This window comes from Sebastes umbrosus, chromosome 13 (assembly GCF_015220745.1).
Source record: "Sebastes umbrosus isolate fSebUmb1 chromosome 13, fSebUmb1.pri, whole genome shotgun sequence".
In the NCBI taxonomy this organism is placed as follows: domain Eukaryota; kingdom Metazoa; phylum Chordata; class Actinopteri; order Perciformes; family Sebastidae; genus Sebastes; species Sebastes umbrosus.
Window position 1 is genome coordinate 1,992,995 of NC_051281.1, and position 9,897 is coordinate 2,002,891.

Genomic DNA, 9,897 nt, shown 5'->3' on the forward strand with positions numbered 1-9,897 from the left:
AAAAATGTGGGAAAATAAATAAAGAGTGAAATGCAAAGGAATAAATAATAATAATAAATAATAAATAAATACATACCATTAGAAAAAAATATACATAAAAATAAATGCAAAAATAACTCAATAAATAAATAAATAACATAAATGCAAAAATAAATAAATACATTTAAAAATTAAAAAAAAACAATATACATAAAAAATAAAATGGAAAATTAAACAGAAGAGTAAATAAATACAAAGATAAATAAATAAAGAAGCAAATTAAAACAGAAATGTCAATTTATGTCACATTTTATCAATTAATAAATGGCTACATTTATTTTTAATATTTTGCTACATGTAATGACACATTTAATCATTCATCGAGTCATTTATATATTTATTGATTTTTAATTTTGGCCGGTTCCGTCCTCCATAGTTAACAGGATTAGCATTACTACTCTATAGACAATGTATGTGGTAAGAAGTTTAATATAGAGAGCCTGATTAGTCATCTTATTGGTACATTTAATTAACAAAATGCCTCTTTAACACTTCATCTTCAGAGCATAATGTCTTTATTACTATTGCAAAGATCAATTTAATGAAGCTTATTTATCCAAATGATTTTCTGGAAGAATTGCTTTACCTGTTTGCAAACTGACAAACTAAATAAATAAATGAAAAATAAATGAAAAATAAATCCATAAAAAAATAAACGAATTTTAAAATTTTAAATTAATAGAAAAGAAAAAAATATTGAATGAATGAATACATAAAATAAATAAATAGGAAAATTAAACAGAAGAGTGAATAAACAAGGGAATTAATACAAATATAAAAAAATAAAGAAGCAAATAAAAACAAATATCAATTTATGTCACACTTTATCAATAAATGAATGGCTACATTTATCTTTAATATTATTTTTGGGACAGTTAATGACTTTATTTATTTATTTATTATTTATTTATTATTTTGGCATGTTCCGTCCTCCATAAAAGTGTTGCCGAAGCAAAGATTTAAAACAAAATATCTAAGTGTGGTGACAAACGTCATATCAGTCACAGCACTACAGGAATTTTGGGTTGAGCTTTACCATATATGTATTATTATTATTATTATTATTATTATTATATTATTTTGTGCTGATGATGCTAACAACATTACTGAAGCAAAAACATGATTTTTATATTTAACATGATGCAAAAAAAATCAGTTTCAAAGGTGACGAGTGTCTATTATTGATTATTGTGCTGAAGCAAGATAATAAAATATGACCCATGCATCCCCACTAGGCTGCAGCAGCATTATCTACTGTACAGGATTATATTCTATTATAGAGCCAGACTGATGCAGGTCGTGACCTCTGGGTGGAGACAGTGAGACACATGATGGAAACTTGCTGTTATACAGTATATATCTTCTCTCTCACACACAACATGCAGCAGTCAGCTGATCATATTGAAGTTCACATTGTGACATATTCTCTCAGCTGCTCATTGAGTCGCTTCAGTCTGCAGGAGCTGCTGACAGTGATGGAGGATGAACTCAGGACATTGAGTGGACTTCCTGGCAAAGTAAGTGGTGACTCATTCCTTTGACACAAGACATATTTCACATTTCAGACGTGAAAAACATATTTAATGTCACAAGATTATTTTGTTTTTGCAGGAATAAAATAAAGTCAACTGTAGTCGGAATAACGAGTAATAACCTTAAAAATACCACAATATCATACTGAGTGTTGTAGAGGCTATACGCTAAATATAGCTACAATTAAATATTATAAATTAATCCTCTATTTACTTTTGACCACTTTAACTATTTAACCACAGACAGCTGAGTTTTGTTGTGAACTTTTATTTTGAAATGTCCAGGATTTGTCAGGTTGTGCAGCAGCTGTTAGGCTACTCATTTATGTCTGCTGTACTCTCTGTATAACTGAATGTGTTTATATACATGGTAGATTGTTCTTTAAAAAAAGAAATGCAGTGTTGTTGATTATTTTGCAAAATAATTACGCAACAACTAGAAGAGAAATATCTCTAAAGATATAAAAATATGAGTCAATATCAAATAAATCAATGTTGGACCTATAGCTGTTATTTATGTTACAACAGATGTAATAAAATAACAGGGATAAAATCATGTTAAGTGTTGGTGACAGTCTATAAGCTAAATATAGCTACAGTTAAATACTATAAATTAATTAATGACACTTTAACTGTTTGACCACAGACAGTTCAGACCTCTGGAGGAGTAGAGGCCAAAAATAAGAAGTTAAAAGTTAATAAAATCTGCCATTAGAGGCAAAATATTGTTAGATTTGGGGTTATTTTGCTTCCATAACGTGTCTTTATTCAGATTAGTGGAAAGAAAACATCCAAAATACACATTTAGCTGTTTATTTTACTACTTTGTCTATTTGTGTGTGTAGATTTTTCCTAAATTCACCCAAAGTTAGCATTAGATAACGCCTCATTTTCATATTTAAACATAACATTTCAGAAGACTTGTAATACAAAAAAAATAATTGTCTTAATGTCAGTAATCACCTGGGGAGGTTTCTAATATATATGTGTTAAAAATGTGAGTTTTTTGAGTTTTTTTCCTCAGAGTCTGAGCCAGAAATCGCCTCTTCAGTGGCTCTTACATCCACCAAAACTTTCCAGTTTCATTCCTATATTCTATATTCTGAAGGTTTTTACAGAGGGGTTTGTTCATATATCTTTTAAAGTGTGATTTATACAAAAAAAAATCCTAAAAACATGACGAAATTTTTTTTTTTTTAATAGTTGTTGACAGTATTTTCTTATTTATAGAGTGATACTAGAACAGATATCTATAATTCCCTCTGTAAAAACCTTTGACTCTTGTTATGTCCACTTGGTGGAACAATAAATGAACAACCAAAGATTAAACAGAGTCAAAGTGAAGTGCAAAATTAAAGGTTTATTAAAGAAATCAAAAGGTTAACAAATGGGGGCTCGTCCGGGATCTTTATTTTCCCATGAACAACTCAACAACCAAATTGATTATGATGAGTCACTGTGGTAGTTTGCAATCTGTTTAATGATGGCATTTAATCTTCAGGATTTTGTAGGTGGTCCTAATTTGGATAAAATTGAGAAATGTCGTAAAGATGACTTGCTTAGCATTGCGGCACACTTTAACATTGTAGTGTCAAAACATAGTGTTAAAAAAGAGATAAAAGATAAGTTAATTGAAAAATTGTTTGAGTTAAAAGTTCTAGAGGTTCCAGGCAACCCTGATTCCTCTGGTGATGAAAGTTCACATGACATAGGTTCTCTAGCAGAATCAAAGACTCCCAAGGAGGAACGGATTGAATCAACTACTCCTCCGAGGGAATTAGTTGAAGGTGATCCTCCTCCTGCAACATTGCTACGTTTTGAACCTTTCTCTCCAGGCAGTCGAGGTTCTAGCGTAGATGCCAAGCTTAAGGTTTGTTCGAATATATACTGTATATATATATATATATATATATATATATTCAGATTTATGTTCTGGAAATGTATGAAAATTAGCACATATTTGATAAGATAATGCCACATTTGCATATTTATACATAACATTTCAGAAAACTTGTGATGCAAAAAAAGCAATTGTCTTAATGTCAGTAATGATCAGGGGAAGTTTCATGGTGATATCTATTAGTTAAGTTCTTTACCTTATTCACCACTTCAACTCTGTTTAGTACCACAGTCACACCTAAAATATATGAATATAACACAACTGTCTTTCTGTCTGTATGCACTATACTTATTCAAATAGTAAACATAAATTAGTTTTGTCAAACAAGCCTTAATGAACAGTTTGCTCTCCTCCTCTCTCTCTGTTCTTATATGCAAAGTGGACGTCTTGACTGTTGCAACACAGCGAGTTATTTGTCTTTAGACGGCGACGTGTCATCACGTCGTAGCCGACTGGTTCAGTCACTGTCGAGTCATTTCAATTATTTATTTTAGATTTTGGCAGGTTCCGTCCTTCATACTTTACTCCTCTATGACAGCAAAGTGAATATCTTTGAGTTGTGGACAAAACAAGACATTTGAGGAAATTTTTTCGACCAAACAACAAATCGATTAAATAAGAAAATAATCAACAGATTAATCGACAATGAACATAATCGTTAGTTGAGAATTTTTATATTGTGTTATTGGCACTTTTACTCAAGTGAACTATCTAATTGTCTGAGACAATCTCTTAGAAGTAAAAAAAAATTACATTTAAAAATATAAGAAACGTATAATAAATAAATGCATAAATACATGAATAAATATGTACATTTAAAAATATAATAAATAAATAAATATATAAGTAATTAAAAGATAAAGTAAAAAATGGCAAATAAATAAATAAATATATAAGTAATTAAAAGATAAAGTAAAAAATGCCAAATAAATAAATAAATATATAAGTAATTAAAAGATAAAGTAAAAAATGCCAAATATATAAATAAATTAAAATAAAGTAAATAAAAAATAAATTTAAAATAAATAAACTTAAAAATGTATCAAACCAGCAGTAGAAAGTCCAACAATGTCAACATGTAACATATTTATTTCCTGCACTTTTCTCGTCTAAAGTTGGACAAACAGGCTGTGCGTAAACCTGTGTGTTTTCACAGAGTTATGGTGTCTTTTAATGCTGTTAAAAGTCTGATCTGTGTTCGTTCAGATGTTAGTCTGCGTTGTGTATTTGCATCCATGCATGCTCTGCATATGTCCCCGTGTGCCCTTTTACCCCCTCCGCCTGCTGCAGCCAGCTCTAGACATGACGGTGGACTGCTGGGCGGGACATGGGTGTGTGTTTGTGTGTGTGTGTGTGTGTGTGTGTGTGTGTGTGTGTGCGTGTGTGCGTGTGTGCGTGTGTGAATGTGCATGTGTCAGCAGAAAGCAGGACAGCGGCACGCTCCCATTGAAAAGGAAGGGGGATGTTTGGAGGGGGGAGGGGGGGGGGGGGGGGGGGGGGGGGGGCTGGATGACGTTTGGCCCGGCAGCTGGGAGCTGCTCCGCTCTTTTGTTCCTCTTTGACCCCGCTAACCCGGCACTCGCCCCGGTGTCACACACACACACACACACACACACACACACACACACACACACACCTGCACACGGTCAGACACATGGTCGCACACACACCAGCATGCAGCAGTATATATGTAAATCTGCTAATACACACAGACACACAGTGTTGAATAGGCCCGGTGGGGGCGATCTATCACGACTTAATCAGGGAGCTGTGACTTTAGCTGCAGCTTGTTGGAAAGGTTAGAGCTACGAAGGTGACGTTTCCATAATGACGTCAGAGCTCCTCCGTGACTAAACGATGCTTTCCATTTCCTGGTTCGTCTTTGTCCCAAAATTCCCAGATTTTTCCCTGAGTCACTGGGAAAAATCCCTGATGTTGTTTTTTTCTGGAATAAATCTCTCTAAATCATGTTGACCTCCCAGAAACAGGATCAGGAAGTCTGGAACATAACAGAGCTTCTGCATGAAAATACAGGTTTTTTGTAGTTAACTCTGAAAGTTCTTTCAAAGACGGAGACAGAAGAATAGTAGTGTTTATTTTCTACTGAAACTCTTCAGAAGGGATTTGTCCTTTTTCACACGTTTGCTCTTTGTGCTGGTGGAATGTATACGGTCAGACTTGGCATCCGTCCTGATTTTCCCGGGAGACTCCGGTTTCTCATCGCCCTCTCCTGGTTTCCTCCCTGGGTCACAATTCTACTATTTTTCTCCTGATTTATGACACATTTTCACACCTTATTTTTCCCCTTTTCATTATCTCAGCCTCAACTTAACGAGAAAAAAGACATAATATTATGAGAATAAAGTCATAACTTTACAAGAAAAAAAGACGTAATATTATGAGAATAAAGTCATAACTTTACTAGAAAAAAAGTCGTAATATTACGAGAATAAAGTCATAACTTTACTAGAATAAAAGACGTAATATTATGAGAATAAAGTCATAACTTTATGAGAAAAATAGACGTAATATTATGAGAATAAAGTCATAACTTTACGAGAAAAAAAGACTTAATATTATGAGAATAAAGTCAGAACTTTACCAGAAAAAAAGACGGAATATTACGAGAATAAAAGACGGAATATTATGAGAATAAAGTCATAACTTTACGAGAAAAAAAGACGTAATATTACGAGAATAAAGTCATGACTCTAAGGGAAAAAAGTTGTAACATATGTTCGTCACATTCTGTTACTAAAGGGTGCCTCCGTGCGTCGGTTTCTGATGCCGAGGGGCGCTGACCAAAAGGCGGTATTTGACGAGTTGGGAGTGAGAACGGGTTGCTCGCGCATTATTGTGTAATTTTCCATGCTAACGGACCGGTCACTGTTGTGATTTTCCAGCGAACAGTTCAATCTAACGACAAAAATCTGCTGAAATAATTAATAGATTAATTGTTTAAGTCATCTATCAGCCACACGTCGTGTTGATTTTGTAGGTTCCAGATTCTCAAATGTGACGATTCGCTGCTCTTCTCTGTTTCATAGGATTATAAACTGAATGAATGTCTTTTGGTTTTCACCTGTTAGTTCATAAAAAGGATCCTTTTCACTTTCAGTTCCTCTTTGAGAATTCCCCGGATGCTGAGCGAGGTTGCCGTGGAGGTTGAGTTATGTGGTAAATCTCAGCTATGTGTCTTGTGTGTCTCTGCTGAATCACTCCATCTCCATTACACCAAACACGAGCCTGCGTCAACAGCAGGTGGTGTGTGTGTGTGTGTGTGTGTGTGTGTGTGTGTGCGTGCACATGCTGCCTCCTTAAGTGACCCAGAGGGCACTGGGCCTAAGGCCAACCTTTTGTGTCTTCAAAGTCCTCGGTGACCCCGTCCCCATCCCCCCCCCTACACACACACACTGTCTGTTTGGCTCCCCTCTCCATAGGTAGGAGTGTGTGTGTGGGTGTGGGGGGCTGTTAGAAGTGTGTGTGGATGCTAGCAGCTGGACCTCCTCTTCCTCTCCCTGTATCCAGCTCTCAGGCCTCGTTCTAAGGGCCTGCAGTGATCCGTGCTGCCTGGATCAGTGTTCACCCAGTGAGCTGCTGCAGCCTGGATTATCTTTACACCTTCTCTTTCTTCTGTCCTTTCTCTCCTGATCAGTCAGTGAGGAAATGGATACACCTATACTTAACTCTTTCCACTGTAATCAAGCCTGTTATATTATTTTCTGGAGGGATTGTTTTAGGGTGGAAGTTCCACTCTGGACGGGAGCTCATGAAGACGATGGTGTTAAATGAGCTTTGATAATAAATATGACTCACACAAGTTTCATTGGAAAACCCCTTCACATGAAAAGGCGTATAAATACCACGATAATATCTTAAAGGCAGGGTTGACGATGTTCTCCAGTCTCCACTATCTGTTCTACTGGTTGAAATGGTCTTTACACCCCGACAGCGATCCGTTACTGATGAGCTCTGAAAAAGGATCGGAAAAGAGCCGTCATCTGTAGCTGCTGTAATCCTGTAAAAACGTCTACCAATCACTGCCTCGCGGTCCGCTTGGAAAGAACCAATCAGATGCCTCCCTGCTCGTACTCTACCCTTGGCGTGCACCAGCCTGAACTCAAAGCGCGTCGCCGCCGCAGGTTTCCTGGAGAATGGAAGAGAAAACTCATCCCTGCAGTAGCACTGCCGCGGTTACTGGTCATGAGGTAGCGTTGTTGAGTTGAGGTCCTCTCTCCGCTCTGTGTCGGTGAAGTAGTTACGATGCGGCGCTGCTCGTGCATGTAAACGCATCCGCGTATAAATGCTGCGGTAAGTTAGTGACGTAGTATAAGAAGCGAGAACACTTATGGTGGGCAGGTGAGGAGGTGGACGGGTCCAACAAACGCTTGTTTTTTTATTGACGTTTGTGACGTGTTTTCCGTCGTTGGGTTACGTTGTTTCCGCGTGTATTTTACTTAGTTTACGTTCTTATTTTAAGACCAAACGTGATGTTTTTTTTTACGATCTCATCAACTATGAGCACAGAGAGACAAAAGGATCTTTTAGTTCCTGCAAATATAACTTAAACATAGAATCAGCTTGTCTTGTAAATAGAACAGTGATAAGAAACTCAAACTCAGATCTTTTATGCAAATAAAGGCTCTTTTGCATCTTCAACAGTCTTATTTTTCACCTACATGCAAAACACACAGACTTACTGTGTGCTCCAGTATCCTCCCGTTCCAAAGACGTAACGGGAGGATATTATCAGGTGGTTAGTTTGTTGAACAAAATGCATAAAATAAAAACATTTTTCCCCAATTTTAGGACTGGACATTCTGGACATTCTCAGATGATATAAAACCAGTTTGATCAAAGTGCCCTGCGGTGTGTCAACACAACGAGACAAAGGGACCTGATGCTGAGGAGAATTTCTCTGCAGAGCTCATTAATTTAATAAAAGGTACAATCCAAAGTGAGATAGTTGTAGATTAGTTGCAGACACGAGAAAAGCTTATTAAATATCCATGGATCCATTTTAGGAAACACTAAAGAGTTTAACTGATAACAGGCTTTCTACTTCCATGTCAGATTCGGAGGCTTCTTCCATATGTTTCCTCTTTTGTTTGAGGTAGAAAAGCCTCGCAGGTCAAACAAAACTACTAAGATTTATCTTGTGTAAACAGCAGCTCCTCTGCTCAGCTCAGCTCAGCTCTGTGCCGCGCTGCCTTCCAGAGGCTCGCTAAGGTGCAGGCCGGCGGCGGGGAGCGGCGGCGGCGAGGAGCAGGACACCTGTTCATCCTGCGACTAGAAGCAGATGGTCCACATGGCTCCTGGTCCCCGAGGGGAAAACCTGTCAGCTGAGCCCCAATTAAGGAGTCACTGCCAGGCAGAGGGTGGGGGGTGTAGAGAGCGTAGAGTAGAGTAGAGGGGAGATCAGTCTGATATTACTGTTTCATTTGGTAGATAGAATTAATTATAGCCCAACCCTCCTTTTTTTCTTTAATTCTGTTGTGACTTAACGCCACAGTTTTGGGCATCAAAACCACTTAGTTAGGTTTAGGAAAGAACTACAGGGTTGGGCTCAAAACTACTACGTTTGTACAGTAAAAAAAGAAAGTGAACGTTGTGAACACGGGACACGAACAAACAGCCGATTGTAACGTGAAAGAGAAACTTAACGCACGGGACACAAACAGTGGTCTCCTGGATGAAAGCCCTGTGTTTGTTGCTGCTCAGGTAGACATTACTCCTCTATATATTTACATAGACAGTAGTGGTTTGCTTCTACATTAGTCACGATACCAGAAATTTAGTAGTCTATACCAATACCAGTGAAATTCCACGATTCTCGATACACAGTTCAATACATAAAATGATTTTCTGTGTCTCGTGTGAAAGCAGAAGTCAAAATTGATTTATTTGTCACGGAACTTCCGTACTTCAGTTACACCACTTCCGGAGTTATTTTAACCCAAACCACAATCTTTTCCTAAACCCAACTAAGTAGTTTGTTACCTAACCTTAACCAAGTCGATCCATTCCTAAACCTAACTAAGTTGTTTTATTTTGAAAAGACTGGAGCGAAAATGTACACGTGCGTCACGTGTTGCTGGACATTCGTACAAAGAATCATGAAAAATACGTTGTTGAAAGTCGAGCTGAACGTCACGAAAAAAAGTGGAAATTTGTCTCTTTGTACTATTTCACGAACTGCCGTGAGACTCTGTTGGATTATTCTAGTAATGCATGTAGCTATAAAATGCAGCTTTCTCTTATTATTCAATTCAAACTTAAACAAATTTCTCCGGTGTGAGGGAGCTAGGTTACATACGGTTGTAAATTCTGTCACGGAGGACGGCAAAAAAGTTAAAATATTTTAACTTTGGACGTCCGGTATTCTCTGCCAGCCTCACCTAATTTCACCGTCCTGCTCTCATCCAC